The sequence below is a fragment of the Equus asinus genome, chromosome 16 (assembly GCF_041296235.1).
Source record: "Equus asinus isolate D_3611 breed Donkey chromosome 16, EquAss-T2T_v2, whole genome shotgun sequence".
Taxonomy (NCBI): Eukaryota; Metazoa; Chordata; class Mammalia; order Perissodactyla; family Equidae; genus Equus; species Equus asinus.
Genome location: NC_091805.1, coordinates 33,007,945 through 33,029,906, shown reverse-complemented (window position 1 = coordinate 33,029,906; position 21,962 = coordinate 33,007,945). Strand labels below are relative to the sequence as shown.

General features: G+C 37.5%; 1 protein-coding gene across 1 annotated transcript in view; it reads right to left on the bottom strand.

The window, feature by feature from the left end:
- LOC123277643 (uncharacterized) overlaps window positions 1–21,962 on the bottom strand; it is a 283,211-nt gene that overhangs the window by 158,255 nt on the left and 102,994 nt on the right. Inside the window, exon 5 of the mRNA XM_070486368.1 lies at window positions 7,622–7,727. The gene's annotated coding sequence lies outside the window, so the exon portion shown is untranslated. The remainder of the gene's footprint in view (window positions 1–7,621; window positions 7,728–21,962) is intronic.

Below are 21,962 nucleotides of genomic sequence, written 5' to 3'. Positions count from 1 at the left end.
TTGAAAATGTTTCATTGAGTTTGGGGAATATAAATATTAATTTTTCCTATATTAGCATGGTCTTAAAAATGTATTAGGAGATATGTGCATAGTGTGAAATGTAGGTATTAAAAAACCAGGAGGTGTTCTAGTGGGAAAGTATTTATTAGGGAGATTTTGTATAGGATGTGCCTATATATTCAAAATTGAACCACTTCTTTCCACACAACACCACTATCAACCTCTTCTAAGCCCCCATTCCCTCTGCTTGGACTATTCAAGCAGCCCTCTAGCTGTTCTCCTTACTTATGCCCCTGCCCTCCTTTAGCTTATAATCAACATAAATGATCATTTTAAAACCTAAGTCAATCATGTCACTCCTCTTCAAAATTCTGTAATGAGTTCTATTTACTCAGGGAATTGGCCCAAGTCCTTAAAAGGCCCACTAACTTCTCTCTTACCCTCTTGCCCCTTATCAGTTTATCAACCCTCACTGGCCTCTTTGCTAGTCCTTGAATGGTCCAAATGCACCTCTGCCTCAGAGCCTTTGCACTTGCTATTGCATTTGCCTGGATCACTCTTCCCTATGGTTTCTACAGGCCTTGCTTCCTCATTTCTCATTAAAAGACTTTCCCTGAAATTCTATATTAACAGTAACAGCCTTCCCTCCCCCACGCTTTTTTTCTTTACCCTAGTTATTATTTTCAATAGTACTTATCATCACTTGATGTATATAGAGGGGGACCTTATAAGTTATCACCCCCCAGAACACTGAGCCTGAAAGGGGCTCTATTCATAACTATGCTGACATTACAAGTCCATTCTCTATGCTTTCCGTGAGAATGTAAGCTCCAGGAGGGCAAGTATCTGCTTTACTCACAGCTGTATGACAAGATTCTTGACGTGTCTGACACATGGGAGATATTTAGCAAATAAATATTTATTCAATGAATAAATCAATGAATAAATGTGCTGATTTGATGTCTATTCTATTTAAAATAGAATTATGAAGAATTATCTGTGAATTTTTCCCCAGGGAGCATCCTTTTCTCTCCAGATGTCCATGCTTTCTATACAGGAAATTCAACATGGGAGATTTTTCCAAGGAAATACAAAACTGACAGTTTTTATGCAAAATAAGGCTATCAATCTTACCCTAATCTAGAGAACTTTAACTGAGACATCCTATTTTAGAATCCCATTTAAAATGCTAACCCAATATATGCCTATTTTTTAAGTAGGTAAATTTTTTTTACTTAATAAAAGAATTTCTTACAAATTGAGTTTTGTGTTGCATGATTTAGTAAAGAAAAGTGTAATTTTGATGAGACAGTGTTATTTTTCAAATTCTTAGTCTGACAGTTTAAGTTCTAGTATATTACATACCACAGAAGTCAAATCCTTTACTTCACATCTCAGTTTCAGAACTAAAAAATTATTTTATTTTTAGCGATCTTGTAGTCTCCATCCAACAGCCACACAAAGCTATTTGCTCTTCTTTATGGTGTACAAAATCCTAATCTGTACATTCTCTGAAAATGATGATGACTGAAATTTACTAGATAGATACTAAATGACTGTAGTTCAAACAAGACCACCTTCTTTATCTTGTATGTTCTATTTGGGCACAAAGAACAATAAGACCAAGGTTGAAAAGCCTAGGTATAACTATAGCAGATTTTAGAAGAATCACTATATTCTTCACCTGGTCTGAGTTTAAATTTAATATTTAATTCTTTTAGCAGCAGAAGTTCATTAACCTTTACTGGACTTTGTGCAGTAATAAGCACAAATCATTGCTGTTTTCCCCTCTGATGCCTGTAATATTTAAAACATAATAGGACATTTTTATATCCACAGACATTGAGAAAGACAGAGCAACACAAGTAAACAAGAGAAATGATCCTAAATACATTATGGTGTTATTCTATAAAATGTTTTAATTTTAATAAAAGAAACATTTTAAGCTCTACTGCCTAGGCAACTATGCTTTTATTTCACTGTGAAACAAGTCTGAAGTTTTATTGTGTATGTGTGCCTATAAGGCTCCTCAAGTCTTTGAGATGTCATTTCCCGAAAGAGTTTAAAGTACCAAACAGATGGAGTACAACAAGGTGCATTCATTTAAAAATGTACACAAATAGATGTGAGCATCTGCCCAATTTTGTGGAAATCTTTCTGAAGCCCCATAAATCTTCTCTCTTTGTGTTTGAGTAGAATACATGTGAATTTTGAAAATTCCACTTAGTAAAAAATAGCTTCTTAGCAAATGGTTATAGAATTTTATTGGTCTTCTGATATTATCCAAAAATAATTGAAAAGATTATACCCCATTCACTAAGTTTGAGGAAAAGACCTGGAGATATCTAACTTCAACAAAAGGTGGTATTAATATGTAACTACAATGTATAATTCTAATTCAAAGATACACAAACCATAATAATTTGTTTGTGCAGTTTTCCCACTACCTCAATGGTATAATTGCTCCTTTATTAATCCCTAGTCTTAGTTATTTTTATTAATATTTTTCTTTGCAACATTCAATCCATAGTAAATATTCAAACCTGGAAATATTAGGTTGTAAAGAATAGACAGCATGAAAGTTACCTTGGGGAAATCAAAGAACACAATTGTCGTAACTAAAAAAACCTCTAATATTTAATATTTGCTCCTCTCCAACTTTAACTTGCACATGATTTTACATAGTTGTGATATTGACACTAGTCCCAAAGTTATATCACCCTTGAACTAAGGATCTAACCAATGACTGACAGGAGTTTCTATCTCTTAGCTCCACATCTCATGAAAGAGAATCTGATCTGTTGCTGGTCAAGTGTCCAACTCTGTTATTAACCAATCAGAGGTAACTGACAGGAATCACACAGTACATCAGCTTTCCCCTTACAGAGGCTCGGTGACGTACAGATTCTCTAGAACATACTCCTAGAAATGGATGTGAAACAAACTAATATCTCTAGAATACTAATCATGTTGAAAAAACCGTGACGCTGTCATAAAATATTCCTATCCAATGTCTGTCTCAGTTTTACAGATAGATTCTTAATCTGGAACAGTAGTTGTGAAATTGTGATCCAGCACAAAAAATAATTTCACAAACACCTCCTACAATTTATAATTATATACATAGATTAATGTGTTATCTTTAAAAAACACATTTTAAACAAATACAAAATATGACTTTTCAAAGAAGGAAATAAAACTTTCATATAAATTGAAACATTATTTTCTCTACATATTCATGATCAGGGACCACTTTTACTTAACTTTAGGTATTATTTGATGAACAAACCTATGTATCATATTTACTATGTGTCAAGCACCATTCTCAATGCTTTTCAAGTATTAACTCATTTAATCCTCATAACTACCCTGGGAGAAAAGCATATTTTACGTATATGGAAACTGATGTATAGAAGGTTAGAAAATGTGCCCAACGTCACAGAGCTAGTAAGTGGTACCACCAAAATTTTAATCCAGGCACTATTGTAACTACTACTCTATTCTTCCTACTGAGAATCATCTATCTCAAGGGTCACAGTGACTCATTCATCAATACACCAATCTAAAATTCCTGGGTGCTTCCAGGCCCTTTATCAACCATCTGTCCATAATTTAAATTTTCTTTTTTAAGATTATATTTTATGTTACACTGTCTTCTACTCACTGTTGCTTACAAAAGCATTAATTTCTCCTTTTCTCATTAGAAGTAAGGATCTCCCACAGCACTGACAAAGCAATTGGTGAGATCTCTGATAGTCAGATTACTGCAGCAAAAAAGCAATTGTAGAAAATCTTCAAAGATATCATTGTAACTATAAACATGGAGACATTCCTTGGTGGATCGTGTTGGCATGTGTATTAAAAAGAAACACAGTAGGCAACCTCTTGGGCAGCATCTTTTCCACCATTCCTGACTATGCTCTGAGGCAACTTAATGTGCATAACTCAAGGTATTTCTTCTTTCTCTCCAACAAAGATGAACTTGATACTTCACACATAAGGGGATACCAAACTAATTAGAATTTTACTGTAATTTCATAGTAGGAAATATTTCAGCATAGCTCCAAAAATGGTTAGATGATGCAACAAAGGCCCCTGTTAGTCACTGGAAGAGTGCCGGGAGTGTGTCTTCCATATTTTTTCTCTCCTTTGTCTTTATGCCATGACTGTTGCTTTTTGTTCCTGACGTTATTTCTTTGTTCTTGTGAATTCTAAAACTAAATTGTTTTGAGAAAATAACATTTGCTGCTCTAAGTGTTTCCACGGTCATCTGCAGTAATCCAAGTTTTAGTTTTGTTTTTTGGGTGTTTCTTTTTTTTTTTTTTGGCGGGCAAAGATTTGCCTAGAGCTAACAGCTGTTGCCACTCTGCCTCTTTTTTTTTTTCTCCCCAAAGTGCTAGTACGTGGTTGTATATCCTAGCTATAAGTCCTTCTAGATCTTCTATGTGAGCTGCCACCACAGCATGGCTACTGACAGACGGGTGGTGTGGTTTCACAACTAGGAAACGAACCTGGGTGGCCGAAGCAGTTAGAGTGCAGAACTTTAGCCACTAGACCATCAGGACTGGCTCTCCAAGTTTTAGTTTTAAAGTGAGTTGGCAACATTTCCAAAAGCTGAGTAACAAGTGCTTAACTTATTGGACTCACATCCTAGCATTGGTACTGGGGACCAAGTGGTGCTGCCCCATTTGGCCTCGCTACTATAGAGGCTATTGGACACAATTCTTTTCCCCATCTCACAACCTCTACTTACTTTTATGCTGTCTGGAGCCTGATTTTATTTCCTTAGTACACCCTGTCATCTTTTTTAACTAATCCTGAAAACATCTTTCTCAATTTGTAATTGAATATAACCCTAAGTTGTTTTGAAAGACCTTGAAAATGAGGCATGAACCACTTCCTGGTAATTCCTTAAATAATTTCTATGTTTTTTTACTCAAATTCTTAGGCTCTGAATCCTCCCCTGAGTAACCTTTATGCTGCTCTTTTGACCTACGAAGGGAAAAAAACACCTCAGAATTGTGGAATTATTTGAAATATCAATTGAGGTAAGGAACCATTAGCAAACTTCTCCAAGTTTACGGACTTTATGAGTTTTTAGTTAGCCTGTGTGAAGGGAATTGAGCTTCTCAGGTAAATTGAGGACATTTGTTAATTTAAGGGGAGAGAAACGTCACAAAAATTCCGGCTCCTACTCAAAAGGAGACTGAGCCTCCTGCTTGCATTTCGGAAAGATATATGGTACATTTTGGGGAAACAGAAACAAGCCAAGAGGATTGGGAAACTGACAGCTTTAAGAACTTTCCCATAGGTTTCAATATTTCTCCATTGTTTTCCCTGCAGGAATTCAGCAGCAATGGAAATAGTCTGTGAATAGGCATTGGGCTCAGATCTTTGACTCTGCAAAGAGAGCTTCTACAAAGCATGGTCCCCAGATACCAGACGCAGCTTCAGGGAAAGTTGCCTTTGATATGTATATTACATGGCATGGTGAGAGAAATAATACAAAGTTCACCCTCCATTCCACACTAACATAATGCAACAACAAACAGAAATGAGTTTTGGAAAGCCCGCGGGGAAGGAAGGCTGTCAGGAAGGGATGCTGTGGTTGGTGGTAAAAACTGGAAGAAGGAAAAGAAGGTGGCTGGCAGCATGAAAACAGTGGAAATATGCCCCCCTTCCTAAGGCAAAGTTGTTGACTTTTAAAAGAAAAACAGCCATGAATTTAAAAGCACCCAAAGCCAGTCCCCAGACATCTGAGCTGACCAAATTCTACTGCTCCTGCCTAAGATGCCAAAATCGCAGTCCCCAGGGACTACAAGGAGAGAAACTGAAAAACATTTCTTGCAATAAGGACATCTCAGTTGTAAGATTTCCCAATGTGCAGCTAGTTTACACTAACAGACTCTCCTTCACTTACTCATTCAACAAACATTTAGAGTTTCTAATAGATATGAGGCCCTGTGCTAAGTGAAGACACAAAGATGAAGGATAGGGTACCTGCCCTGTGCTCAAAGATCTTATCCTTCAGTTAGGAGACTAGTACACAAAAAAGTAAGAAAAAGCAATTGTTCTAAGGAACACTGAAGAAATAGACTGAAGGAGTCAAGTTGACTTTCATAGATGGTAGAGTACCTGTACTAAGACTTTAAATATGATGAGAAATTTGCTTAGTACTTAAGAAATGAGATTGCATTTTAGCTAAAGGGACTAACACGTATCAAGTACAGAAGGGAGAGGCTGCCTGGCCCATCCCAGAACAGATGAGGAAGACTGGAATTTAGAACTATAGGAGAAGAGGTACAAGATCAAACCTTTAACAGCATGAAGGAAGTGAGTGTTTGTCAGTTTCTTATTTCAAAAATCAAGTGCATGATGCTTTATATTCATTAAAAGTTTTAATGTGACTCTAAGGTAAAAATAAATAAGTATAAACAAATAAGTAATAAAAATCATGTTCTGTGGTTCTGATGGTCCCAAGGAATAAAAAAGATTACCCCAACCCATCAGTTTTTCATGGAACTAATTAGCAGTGACAATGCTTAAGAATTCAATGATGTTGTTACACCAGTGAAAAAATAGGAAATATGAAGTGCTTTCTCAAGCACATACCCTTTTACTCACTTAAAAATTATCTTATCCTGACACTTTTCAAACATATACAAAAGAAGAAAGTATAATGATTATCCATGCAACCTTCAAGATTTCACTTCATTTGATGCAGCTTGGTTTTTTAAATCTTTGTGGAAGTATTCTAAATCCTAGACCCCCTTTCATTTCACTCATATATTTCAGTGTATAACTTTTTAAACATATAATGTTTTTCTTAACAATTATGATGCCATTGTCACATCTACAAATTAATGATAATTCACTGTCATCATCCAAGGTGCACTCCATAATTAAATTTCCCTGAATGTCTCAAAAAAATGTCCTTCTAACCATCCCTTTCTCTGCAGCAGGATTCAAACAAGATGTGCTCATTACATTTGGTTGTTTTAAAATAAAGTAGTCTCGAGGCAGCCCTGATTGCATAGTGGTTAAAGTTCAGCGCTCTCACCACTTTGGTGGCCCGAGTTCATTTCCTGGTCACAGAACCACACCACCCATCTGTCAGTAGCCATGCTGTGGTGGCGGCTCACACAGAAGGACTTACAACTAGGATGTACAACCACACACTGGGGCTTCGGGGAGGGAAAAAAAAAATAAAAGAAGAGGCAGAGTGGTAACAGATGTTAGCTCAGGGCAAATCTTTCCCTGAAAAAAATAAAATAAAATGAAGCAGTCCCTTGTCTCTCATACCTGCTTTCCCCACACCATTGCTTTATTACAGAAACATGCTTATTTCTCCTATAGAATGGCTCACATTTTGGATTTATCTGTATTTTTTGTGATGATGTTTATATTCTTATTTTCCATTTTTCTCATAAATGGGAGTTAGCTCCAGAGGCTTGATTAAATGTGAAGTCAACTTATCTTGTGGCAAGGACACTCCATCAGTGGTGCTGTTCCTCAGGAGACACACTGGCTGGTCCTCCCATATGAGTGACACTTAGCTGATCCGTCGTTTCAGGTGGTGACAGCTGAACTCTCACTGTCAAGTTCCCCAACAACCTCTCACCTAATTGTATATTCCATTGAAGATCACGGTCTCAAACAATTATTTCACTGGGGATTACAAGCATATGATTTTCTAATTCTTTCCACATTTATTAGCTGGCATTCTTCTGCAGAAAAAAAGAAAAGAATAATTCTCATCAGCTGGAGCTATTTGCTTACCCTAAAATATAGTTACTATAGTAAAGGTAGGATAATGTTCAATTATTTCCTTTCAATTGCTGATTATCAGAATAAAAAGTACTACTCATTTTTTAAAAACAGAGTCAGTTAATATTGCCCAGGTAGAAAAAATTATTTTCAGAACACTATCTAAACAAGGAAACTTGAGCCTGACTGTTTTCCCTTTCTATGTTAACACTGCTAAAGGTAAAACTTACATCTGTTAAACTCACTTGGGACTAGATTTAGAGGAGTAACGTGGAAATAAATGCTGAATAAAACCCTAAACCATCTTATAGATATAATTTTGTGACTAACCAGCAGTATCATCCTAATCACCAGTTTTATCATTCTCTCCCACTCTAGAACTTTTATAATTACATGCTTCTATGGAAGAAATCAGCCTCTGGTTCCACCTCCTGTTCACAGAAGCTTAGAGGATAAGGAATCCAATAAATATGCTGTCCTTTTCTTCTCCTCAACTGTGGGAATTGTGAGAGAATGTAAATTTTTATAATATATGGATGGGAATTCACAGCACATGCTCCATACTCAAAGAATTGGCATTGTATATTGGTGACTCTAATCTAGAGAGCATAAAGATTGCCATACTACAGACATACTACTAGGAAGAAGGCATTTGTGTGGTTTCAGAATGATTTGGGGACCATGCCTCAGTTATATTTCTTCCAAATAATATCATCAATAATTGGCATTCCTGAGCTCCATTTCCACCTCCCCACACACAATCAAAAAGTCTACAAAAAATAAAAAATCCAATTTGAAAAGCAAGACCGTAAATTTCTCCTCCAAAAGATAAGCAATTTCATCTAGGTACAAAATCGCTACAACTATTTTTTTAAATCCTGAATATTAATGTGTTGCGAAAAACACATGAATTCCGCAAGCAGATGGATCATCAACAAGGGGATTAAACAGCCCTCAAAAGGCTCTCCAAAGAGCCATTAAAAATTGTCAAGGAATCAGAAAATTCCATAGTAAATGACCCAAATGACTTTGAGAGATGAAAAGTAAGGAAGCTGAAATAGCAAAATAATAATAGTACTTGCTACTTACATAATAGCTTTCTTGAGAGAATTCTGAAACACTTTCCAAACATTAATCCAATAATTTTTGTCATTAGTCTACACAGCACTAGGGTGCCTTTTATGTTATTTCTCACTGAGCACTTGGGGAAACTAAGGCTTAGAAAGACAAAGATGGTGTGACTTTAATAGATTTGCTCCTCATGGAGCACAAAGTGAATGCTAGAAGAGAATTCTCAGAGAGCAAATGCAATCTCATTTTCCATTATAATATTACTAGATGGCATTGATTCAAAATTAATTTGATATGTTAGTAAAGAGAGCTGATATCAAAATATTATCAATAGTTATCTAAAACCTGGGGAATTCATTAATTCAGAGACAAGCACACCTAAAACGAAGATCTGGAGAGAATATATACTCCACATTTGGAAAAACAATTTTTAAAGTAGAAAGATAATTATATCGAAACATATATTTTTGTTAAAGAACTATATTGCATTTTGTTTAAAATGGCGCTTAAGAAGACAGCCCAGTTTTCTATATTAACTATAAAATAGTTAATATAATACAATTCTAAGTGAAAAGAAACTGACTAATAACGGAGGACAAACCAGGTAACTAAGATAAAATTTCAGGACGGAATCACAGCCTTCTGGTAATGAATTCACAGCTTCTTTGACACAAACTCAGTTTAATATAAACAGCAAAGCATCTGAGACTCACAAACTGCTGCTGATGGAAGTAAACCAGGTAAGGAACTCTGCAGGGGAGAACAATATAAACCAGCAGTAACAGGGGGAAAATTCAGTTTGTAGCAGAAATTGTAGCGATACCAAAGAGCATCATCCAAAGAACAGAATCACTGCACAGTAAGGGGAAAAAGAGCCTGCCTCCTACTGTTTGTAAAGGATGGCAGCTGGGCAAACGAAAAAATTCTGTCCTTCAAATCTTATTCCTAAGAGATAAATTCCATTATTCCTAAGGGAAAATATTATTTCTTATATGTGAGATTAATGAGCACCATGAACTAACATTGAAAAAGCTGACTAATTTTGGTGTGCATGTGTGTGTAAAGTTGGGGGGGGGGGGCGCGTGTACATTAAAGTGTGGGGTGGAGAGAAGAGAAAACAGGATGATAGAGCTGATTACTCCAAAGTCAGAAGCTACTGGTACTTAAGACATCAAGAGAGCTGAAACACCCTCCCCCCAATCCCCGGCCGAAAAAAAAAGAGAGAAAATAAATTTCTGAAAGAACTGGATATATTTTAAACAAGGAAAGAAGTAATTATCATGTATAGACTCTGAGAATTATGAGGCCTCATTGTATTTATTTATAGTTTGGTATAGTTTTTATTGTTTGAATTTCACTTTGAAAATGTGTCATAAGCTATAAAGCTTAGGATCTATCTTGGCTCTTGAAGCCTAGTCAGACAACAAGATTTTCCCTTTGGAGGGAAAAGCATCCCAGAACACGAGATCATCCTCTGATCCCAACGCAGAAACACTGTGTGTGTGGTCATGGATTACACACATTAGCAAGAATCAAGCTTAATAAGGTCAGACTTGGGACTCTCATTCCATTAAGTTGGGAATCTTTTTTCTTTACTTTTTTTGGGGTGTGGAGATTGAGGTGTTATTTGCAGAAATTGGGCCTGAGAGTCAGGAGTTTCTTCTTTCTAATGTGGAAGAGCCTATATTAGCTTCTTTTTGAACAGAAGCACAGGCTCCAGCGTCAGACTGCCTGGCTCAACCACATACCAACATGTACTGCACTGGGTTGATGAGAGAATTAAATGAGGTTAAAAGAAGTAATATATCTTCCAGGCTTAAAATGGTGCCTAGGCCATAATGAGCATTCAGTAGCATTAGATAATTTTAGGTCACTTCATCCCACCCCGGCTGAGTATATCAGCGTCTAGGCAACACGGTTCTGATTCATCCTGACACCAGCAATGGGAAAGCATGGCTCCTTTTGGCTGGAAAGGGAGCTCTAGTCAAAATTCTTATGTGATTTTAGAAAATGGCTTCAACTTTTCAGACTAAAGGTGTAATCTTTGTACTGCACACTCATGGTGCCTTGCCCACATCCCCTAGGATCCCTTTTACAAGTTCCCTGTGCCCCTCCCCCAACACCAGCTTTACTTCAGAGGACTGCCCCCCACTCTCCCCACCCCTCCCACCACCCGCCCCCACCCCCAGCATTGAGGAGAAGCAGAAGTGCCTGGAGATCAGCACTAGTGATTCCAGGCTCTTCTCTTCCCAGTATACTTCATGATAGAAGGACTGATGTGAAAGTATGTAAGTTCTGCTCCTTTGCCAGGTAGGGCCAAACTCCCAAACTCTGAGGTGTAGTGTATACTCTAGAACTGGGCTGCATAAACTGCACCTGACTTGGCTTCTTCCCTTCTCTATCCTGCTGGTCCCATTTCCTAAATGGTTCTCTGGAGAAATAAAATGACTTTCACCTCAACCCTTGGCCCAGGTTCGGCTTCAAGAAGAACCCGACATCAGACAGCCTTAGTTTGAAATTATCTTGAGAGAAAAATGACAGGAGGGAGCAGAGTAGAAAAGAGAATATATATTTCAACTTGGGAAAAGCAAAGAGTTATGTCTAATTCCGTTTCCCCTTCTAGATCAGCTGTATGGAGTAATCCAACTGACCTGGGTGACACAGTGCAAAGGTGGAAAGTACAGGGAGACAAAAATTACATATAAAGTTCTATCCTAAAGAGAGGGCTGAGAGTGAGGTCAGAGAAACATGTCCAAATAAGGTGTTTAACGATGAGATCTGACAAAAGAACAAGAAGCCAAAGACCAGAGCCAAGGTGAGTCACACAGCCTGAGACAATGGAAGGGAGTAACAATTATGTAGCAAAGGTGAACTGGAGGTGATCTGGAAAAAAATTGAGTCAGGAGAGCTAAAGGGGTTTTGTATATTCCTTATCCTCTGTGATGTGGATATGGGAGGTGGATTTATAGGATCCCCTCTCTAGGGTGACACAGAGCCATGTTTTTACCATGGTTACTTAGTCAAACACTGTAGCATACTCCATTGTGTTCCTGATTTAGAATATGGGTGCTTGTGCCTGAACTTCTATCCTCAACTGCACATGAAAGGGGTGAGGTTAGAATTACAGGGAGACAGGATTGATTTTAGGTTACTTTCAACAGGTGGTTCTGGAAGGAGGTTCTGGGAGGAGGAATGCTCTTTTTTCCCTTACTGTGCAGAGCTATGCATGGACTGAGAAGAGAGCATGCCCTCATCATCTCTCTTCCTCTCAGATGTCCTGAGGTAGGAACATTCTTTTTTATCCTCCTTGGTGCAGTGGAGGTGATCTCAAAAGACTCTAATTAAACAGTCATTGATCCACGCTCAGGGTGTGGGTGGTACTGGGAAGTCAAGGCAGAAGCAAGGTTCTAGACGGGAGGATTAAGCTGGTTGTTATTAGCCAATTCTTAAGTAGCTTGACGGGTGGACTAGCATTGTTGACTTGATGAATATAAGAGGTCAATACAGTGTCTTTTAAACTTTTTTGACCACTGACCATAGTAATAAATATATTTGGATCATGACTCAGTAAACACACAGACATACTATAACCAAAACAAATGTTTCACACAACTAATACTATTCCTTATTTTGTATATACAAGCTGATGTTTTCTATTTTATTAAAAGTACTGGTCAAAATCCACTAATGATATTATTAGCCACTCATAATTTGAAAATATTGCTTTACTACCCAGATGATAAATTCCATCTGGGCATCATCTTAGGGAAAGACTGGTGGCTGACAGATGGATGCAGAAGTCAAGGGTATTGGGCAGTATCTTCCTAAACTGAGATACAAAATTGTAAATCAAAGTCTGAGATTAAGGATAATATAACAGGTATCAGGCCCTCTAGGATGCATCTTCTTGGATAGGGAGCATCATTTTTAAAAACCCTCCTGTATCATGTTTGCCTCTCTCTAGACTTTCTGAGTCCCTTATCCCAAAAATATCTTTCTGTTGCATCACATCCCTTCCTAGTTCTGAAATACCTTGGGTCTTCCTTAATCTATTCCAGACATTATAGGATAGTAGGAAGCATAAAATGTGAAGGGTAGGTACTGTTAGAATGGACAAGAATGGGATAAAGATAAAACGTGCAAAGTGTCAGCTCAGATATGGGAAGGGAAAGTTTAAAAAAGGAAACATTTTTTGAATAACAATCCCTTTCTCCACTAAAAATTCTTGTTAGGAATTCTAGTATATTTTGAAAGGTATCTTGTGAAAAAAAAAAATTTATAATAAAGAATTACTATAATCACTGACCCAAAAAAATCAAGTAATCACTTGGTTCTCACTTTCTAGTAACCACTTTGAAAATCTCATATCTAACATCTCTTGTTTTGATGACAGCCAAATCAATTAATGCACTTTTATCATTAATGACAGGACACAACATGTTTTTGAAATTATCTTTGGGGGTCTTCATTCTCCACACAATGACATATTACTGCAAGCTGCCCTTATGGCCTTTTGCATCAATTATTTAAAATCAAAGAGCCATTAATTCATATATCTGTGCCTCTATAAGAGTGTTGTTCAAAAGGTGGAGAGTGAGAGAAAATTTGTCAATATAATCATTGGACCTTTCCAGACTGATATGATTTATATGGAATCATTGCAATTCTATTCAGAGTACTGAGAGCTCAGGGGCTGGGTATAAGAGGGTTGAATTATTCATGTTTTCTTGGTCAATGCACATACACATGCATGCGCGCGCACACACACACACACACACACACACACACACATTAGGAAGTTCTTCATTTTTAGGTTGCTTGCATGGATTTCTGAGTCTGGCTCCTTTTGGAGTGATTCAGAGTCCATCAGTAACAAGCCGCATTCTCTGCACATGGATACCAACAGAGGCTTAAAAATAGGAGCCATGTGCGTAGAGCTTCTTGTGCCAACCAACAGATTCTATCTGCATCTGCTACATATGGATTGACAGGAGAGGGGCCAAGTATACGTTGGTGTGAAGCAGCTTGCTGCTTCTGTTTTGAGAAAAGCTCATCATTGTACAAGTCTTGAGCAAATTAGCCTTCCAATCACAATGCAAAGATATTGAAATAGGGTGAGAAACCTAGATGGTATCAGGCGGTTCTTGCCAAATTAGTGGAGGATTAAAGAGGAATAGAAAATCATTTGAAGACTGATAATTAATAAGATAGAAAGAAGTGAGGGTATGTTCAGATATGTGACTGAACACTGAATTTACAAAAACAAAACTTGTTGCCACTGGTTGGAAAATAGCTGGGGTCAAATGGGCACAAAATATCACAGAGCTTTGAGCTGTTCTTTGGGTAGAAACAAAAGAATTTCAATCAAGTCCTTAGATTCAAGGTTGCAAGGGAAGGTTAGGTAGATCTCTGGATATAGAAGTCGTTTATTAAAATTCATTGGGCTAAGGAACTGACAACCCAAGGGAAGATTCAGATGGAATGAATATTAAGACTTTAGTTATTATGAAACAGATATGAAAGTTCTCTGTAAAATATAAAACCATGTACAGATTTTACTTATACTTATTTTACTATACAATGAACATCATAATCCTTTTATAACTATACTACCTTATGCTAATGGGATAACAATCATTTTGCAAGTGCACAACACAATTAAACAAATTTGTGAGTCAAAGAAGGTATGTGGATAAGGCTCATATTTTCATACCTTCCTGTGTCTCCTGAACAAATAGCAAGATTTTGTCTTTGTGCAAATGGAAAAGGGGCAATAATGGACAGGTTGTGTACCTCATCCAATTTATTTATTTTACTATCGCTACCACATGTAACCCTTCACTTCATATCCCTTATGCCTGTATTTCTATCAAAGGAGAACATATGTTCTTAAAAACACAACACTGGAATATGGCTACTTGCACAGCTAGCCAGCTCATTCACAGCAACATGAAAAGTACTGAGTAACCACAATGTGCCTGGTATTGTGTGAGGCGTTGGGCAAACAATGCTGCCCACCTTTTCAGAGCATACAGACTGGGAGGGGAAGCAAGACACGAAAACGGGGCAAATATCACACAGTTTGGTGCTGAGACAGGAAAAGTATAGGGTGCTTTGGGAGCACACAGGAAGGACACAAGCCTAGACTTTGGTGGTCAGAAAGGCTTTCTTGAGGAAAGTGACTAGATTTAAAAGTCCCCATTAGCCTATCTAGGAAAGAATGAGTGAACAAGTGAAAAGAAATCACCATCTGAAAGATCAAGGAGGACAGCCCCCAGCGAGGAATTCATGGCATGTTTGCATATCAGCAGGACTTAAGAAAATCTGGTTTCCTACTTTGAGGTGGTATTTGTAAGGAGTGTCTATCTGTCTGTCTCTCTCTTTCCCTCCCTCTCCCTTTCCCTGTCTCTCTGTCTTTCCCTCTCCCTCTGCCTGTCTCTCTGTCTCTTAATCCCAAAAGGATTAGTAAGGAAACTATGAAGTGATATGAGGACCAGGAGTCTCCTCTAAGTTCTTTTATAGATGCCAGATCTACAGTGTTCTCTTCCTTTTCTGCCCCGGAGACTACCTAATGGATCAGAATCCGAAACAGTTCTTGCACCGGTGCAGAGCATACTCTGCCACTCTTTTCCTCAAGATGGAGAACTGTATAAAATACCAATACTCATAATAATTAATAGCTAAGATATACAGAGTGTTTAATTTGTGCCAGGTACTAAGTAGTTTACATATGTTATCTATTTTAACCCTAACAACACTGTTCATAGGTCCTATTACTTCCCCTACTTTACAGAGAAGCATGGGGGTTAACATAGTTTTCTCACTCATGTGTTGGCAGGGTTATATTTGACCCCAGATCTCTATGACTCATGAGTCTGAGCTTTTAAACATTCTATTGTCTTCCTACGCAGTAGTATCATATTGTTATTATAATTATTATCATTATTGTTAGGTGAGTTGCCATTTTATCTCCCCATAATTCATTGTGGAAAGTTTATAACGGATTTCTACGCAAAAACACTAATTAAAAAGACACTGGCATTTCCCAATATCTTTTGTATATTACCTCTTGGGAAAGTTGCTAATACTGCAGAGTAAAGAAAAAAAAAAGTCTCTTGTCTGAGCTAGAAGGGATACATACTGTGGCCTTAGTTATTAATTAAATGTTTTAAAACATTATTTATCAGTGTGCTTTTTCACTGTCAGAATGCCTTAGGGCTCCGCACAGCAGGTCCTCCACAGCTTTCAGGGAAGAGCTGCCAAGAGTCCTTGCCCAGTGTTCACGGCTATATTTGTTCACTCTGTTACAATATATACTGTGCCTCGCCTACTGATTTCACTTTAATCTATGTAGCAAATCATGCAAAAATATAGAAATATTTCAGTGTAGTAGATAAAGTAATTGAGATTGTGCAAATTGGAAATCTTCTGTCATTCCTCAAGAAAACAAAATATTTACATGCCTCTTCACTAAAAATTGGCCAAAGGAAAGTTGTGTGAATGCCATTCCCTAACCTCTGCACTTTCTTAATGATTGAAAGCAACAATCACATATTCCCAGTAAAAATACGATGCATGAGTAAATATTAGCATGTGGGCATAATCTCTCATCTGTTCCACAGAGTCTGTATACATTCCAATAACCATTTTGAGATATTGTTGGCTTTTCAAAGTGCCAATGCTTTTACTCAATTTACTCTTTTGTGTTGTCAGTGTAGCTTTTACTCAGTTTACTCTTTCATGTTGTTAGTGTAGTAGTAAGCAAAGGAACCGTTGAGCTGGTCTGCTTGTGAAATTGTAAACTAATACATTATTTTGTATTATTTATTATTATATTGTAAACTAATGTATTATTACTGGAGTTTAACAGATAGAGTGCATATTACTCTTCATCATCCATGTGACCACGTCAGCAAAGAGAAGAGGATCTGGCTCTTGCTCTTATGTCAGTTCAACTAATGAGGAATTGAAGAATCTGAAGTAAACAATTTGCAACCTGTAAAAACTTAGCAAGATCAAGCATTTAGACCAAAGTGAAAGTTCTTTGGGGGAATTTATTGTTATAACATTTTAAATAACTGAAAACTGAAAAGAAAAGAAAAAGAAGATCCTTTCTTGATAGAGGATTCCGGGTTGGGAGCATTCCATTCATAGGAACTTCCACTTAAGGTATGCCATAAAAGGATAAGATTCCTGTGAGCATGTGACTTACAAACTCATTCTTATTCCCTTATAGTCACATGGCTAAAAAGTAAAACTAAAAACCCTGTAACTCTGTGTAAGCACTGACTAGTGTAAGAGCTAAGGAATGACTGGCCAAACAAAAGCCCCACGTGAACCATACAAGTGATTCAGCGCTGAAGAACTTGACTGAAAATACGAAGATGACCCATATTACAGTTGAGAGAAGTCAAGACTCTTGACCTTTCTATTTAAGAATCCTTCATATTATGAAGCTCTGCCTAAGTTACTGAAGCTCACACCAGGGGAGGAGCAGAGAAACTAAGGAGACTCAGAAGAGATAGGAATCACCTGAGTCGTTTCTCTTCGGTAATGGGACTGGTGCCTACATTAGTTTCATACTCTGTCTGCCTCCTTCCTGAAGTTCAAATGCACAAAGTGGGAATGGGATTAATAGAACCTTTGAGCTGTAGAACATGAAAGTGAGGCGAAGTATGCAGGAGATCTCAATCACCCCACCAGTGATAGAATAGAAACATTCCTCTTCATAGGTAATAACTACCGTGGTTAAACATTTTTTCAGGTTACTTTCACATATCTTATGTGATTTTTGTATCTCCAACATAGATAAAATGGATATCAATAAGTACTTACCAAGTGACCAAGAAGACTGACAATTATAACTTTACTAAAGGATTCCTCATGTACTTATATTAAAAGAATACCTCCTTTTTTCCTCTGAGCCTAGCCAATCCAAATTTGACTTTCCTTCTTTCCTCACTAACAAAATTTTCTTAGCAGAAGAAAATCCTATTTATAATAAGCCCTTCCAGTGGAAAATATGGGTTCACAATGTGAAAGACCACGCTTAACATAGATAGTAACCATACTATTCTTAAAGGAAGTTTCCCACACAACTTGGTCTCTGTCAACAGGCCACAGAAAACAACATGGTGTTAATTAAGTTTAAAAATTCTCTTTCCATTTTAAGACTAATTAGCATATAGCACTTTCATCAGATTTATTGAAAACTTATACTGGGGAATTAGACTGAATGTTGCTTCATGGCATAGAAAACCCCTCCCCCAAAAACTCCCCAAATGCAAACCATGGATTTAACTAGTTGTTATCTAATAGAAGAAACTTAGAATGCTTTAATTCCTATCACTTCTCATCTATTCCATGTTATTGATGTCTAGTATTTTAGTTCTATTTTGTTTTTAAATTCCCCCCAAATTAGTCATCATGCCATAGAGTTTACCAGGATCACTCCCACTATTATGTTGAGAATTGACTGTAAGACATCTGGGGAGAAGTAGTCAGGGTTGAAATAGGAAGCCATTGCCAAATTCCAGATCAAAGATGATGGTAGCACAGACCAAGATGAAAACAATGGGGGTCTTCAAATGTACTTGGATTTGAGATACATTTATAAGGCAGAGCTGATAGGTTTCACTAACTGGATATACATTAGAAAGAAAGAAGGCAATCATGACCCCAAGGGTATTGGCCTGAGTAACTGGAAGGACAGTGTTAGTCAATTGGGAAAGACTGAAGAGAACAGTGGAGGGGAATTGAATGGTGGGGTGTGGTGGCTGGGAAAATGCTAATTTTATGATGTATCTGGTCAATATCTAAATGAACATGTGGGACATTTAATTTGGAAGTTGCCAATGTATAGTTGGGAATTAAAGCCATGAGTCTAGATGATATTAAGGGTGAGGCAATAGCTAGTTGTTGTGGATCAAGAGCAACTGGTGAAGAATAATTAGAGACAGCAACTATAAAAATCTGTCAAGGAGTTTTGCTAGAGAGCATTAGCTGGAGGGAATTTTAGGGTCAAGGAAATACTCTTTTCAATTAACTGGGAGGTAGAACATATTTTATGCTGATAAGTATGATTCATGAGATTTGAGGAACACCTTTTAGGCCTATTTGAGGTTAGTGGTCATGAATTTGGTGTGAGACCAGTCAGAATGATAGGATACTTGTCTAGCTGTAGTCAGCTACCTATGCAGAAGTTGAGTAGTGAAGGAGATGCATTTATCCATGACTGGGTATTGCCAAGAGTGTACAATAAAGCAAGAGGATCATGAAAGATAAGAATTATGGACAAAGGATTGAGTCTACACATCCATTACGCAACTTAGAATACATAGGGAAATAGTAAGCTCTAGAATATTTAAGAGGTAATTTGAGAAGAAGAGGCTGAGAGATAGCACAAATATGGTAAGAGCAATGGATTATAGGTTCTGGATAGGGCTGAAGGATTATTGCAGTTGAGATACCAGAGGGAAAACAGGAGGTTGAAATTAGATAGTGAGATAAATGGAGATTATGCAGGGATTACATCTGATTTAACGACAAGTGTAGGATATAAGTGAGAGAATTCCTGAAGTAGAGTGGAGGAAATTACATTGAAGAGGAGGTTATTTAGGAAGAGAGAAGCCAAGGTATTCAATTAATATATTCAAATAATATATTCAGATTCTCTGAGATCAAGAACTAAGAACACAGAAGTATTGGAGAGAGAAGTAGAAAGAGAAACAATGATCTAGGAACCGAAATCTTCAGGGAATAATAGGCAACAGCTATTGAGTGTTTACAATGAGCCAAACACTAATTATACTAATATTGACTCTTTTAAGACTCACACAACTCTATAAGCTACTATTATTATCATCATTTTTGAAACTAAAAAATTTAAGTGCAAACAACTTAAGTAATTCACTGAAAGTCACACAGCTAATAAGTTGAATTCATATTTGAGCCCAAGCTGTCCAGATCCCTAATTATATTCTTAACTGCTCTGCTATACTTCATGGAACAAGTGAGGAATGGCTCTTGTTGTGTTAGACTGAAAAAGGGGTGGTAGCAGGTGGAATATTTGATGACGTGAGCCATAAAACTGAGTATAGTTAGGACTTTGGGAAGAAGACTGGTTTGTATCAGTGAAGAGCAAACAAAACTGGTGTCTCACTCCTGCATGGAAACCAAAAGGAGAGAGAAAGGAGTAAAGGAGAGGTGGTTAAATTGATCAGAATGTTCTCCTAGAGTTTTTTCAGGGCAGTTATGTCTAAATCTTTCTTGTGTATCAAATGATGTCCACATGCTCTAAGAGAGCTGATGTCAAGTTGACTTATAGCATGTCCCATAGGATCACTCAAAGGGACCCCAGAAGTAGATGAATGAAGAGGCAGAGAGAGCATCACTCATCAATGAGATTGCAAGTGAATGGGCCACAGAGCTGGGGGTGGAGGTGAGGTCTCTGATTCACCCACAAAAGTACTCCAGAAGAGAAAGCGTAAGCTCTAAATGTTAGCCAGACACAGAGAGAGTGCAGGTGCCAGGCAAGTCAGAACTTTCCCGTCCCAGATCCTCTTATCTTTCATTCCTCCCTTCAACTCCCTTCCCAGGACACAGAAACCACAGAATTGGAGGTGAGAAAGAAGCCAGCCACAATCCCTGCCCAGAACGTAGGCTCCCCACCTGCAGCAGGCTTGAGCTTTGAATAAAACTGGTGTTGATTATTCCATGGGAATGCACATTCTAATTTCTGAAGTAACTTAAAGTGACTCTGAAATTTGTTATCTACAAGTAATTAGAAAAGACACTGAATGAGTCAAATTTTCAGTGAAGGCCAGGAGGAAAACTTCCCTTACTGAAATAAGTAACAAAGGGATAGGGAGAGAAAATAAGAAAGGTGCTACATGATTACACACCTTGAGTCCTGATTCTTGAACACAGTTACAGCAGTCTCTCTGCTTCCAGTCTTGTCCCCTTACCATCCATCCTCCACCCAGTTACCAGAGTAAGATTTAAAACAGAAAACATATCACAACAAATTTTAATTCTGCACTGGCATTTCATTGCACTTAGAATAAAGTTCAAACTCTTTTCTGTGGTCTATAAGACCATACATTATTTCACCCCTACCTATCTCTCTGATCTCATCTTCTATCACTTCTCTCCTCTTTTCCTGGAACTTGTTGAATTCTTTCTCCACTTAGGCCTTTGTACTTGCTGTTTCCATCTGCCTGAAATGTTCTCTCCCAAGGTCTCCATATAGTTAGTCTTCCATCTCATTTGGTCTCTGTTTGGAAGACTTTGCAGAGTGGCTTTCTTTGACCACTCAGACTAAAGAAACTGCCATTGCTAGTTATTCAATCTCAGATCTTCCTTCATAGTACAACCACTTCATAGTACAACCACTATTTGCAATCATCTTATTCATTTATTTGTGTCTTGTGTCCATTCACTTCCAACTAGAATGTAAAAACCTATATAATCAGGGACATTTTTATTTTGATTACTATTGCATCCCCCCAGTACTAGAGCTTTGCCTAGTACACAGTAAGTTCTCAATAAATATTATGTAAAAACTTATATATTTTCATTTCAAACATGTTACATTGTACTCAATAATATTTATAACGGAAAATTTCTTTATTGGAACAGAAAACTTTCCAAAGGAGCAATACAGAAGGCATGAGTCCTTTAGTGAGGAAGTGTGTTGAGGAAATTGGCTAGAAATCATTCTTCTGAAGCAGCATTTTGACATCAGTTACATTAGTATATCAGTCAGAGTTTAATAAGAGAAGCAAAATGACTATGAACTATGGGACAAAAGATTTATTATAGGAATTAGACTTTCTATAATTGTGGGAGGAGTCGGGAAATGAATGTCTGAAAGAGAGAATTAAGAAATCAGACAAGTCACAAACCAATCATTTTGAGAAACCAAGCATGTCCAGACATCTAAGTGGAAATGAGTAGGGGAAGATGATGGAGAAGTCTCTGGAAAATACTTGGTGACAGGTCTAAGGCCCCTATGGGTCAGTAAGGTCAGCAGTTGGCAAAAGAGCTGGATCTGGAGCAGGGAAATGACAAGGTGGAATCAACCAGCTTGTCCTCACTCAGTGTGTCACCACAACTAACCATCT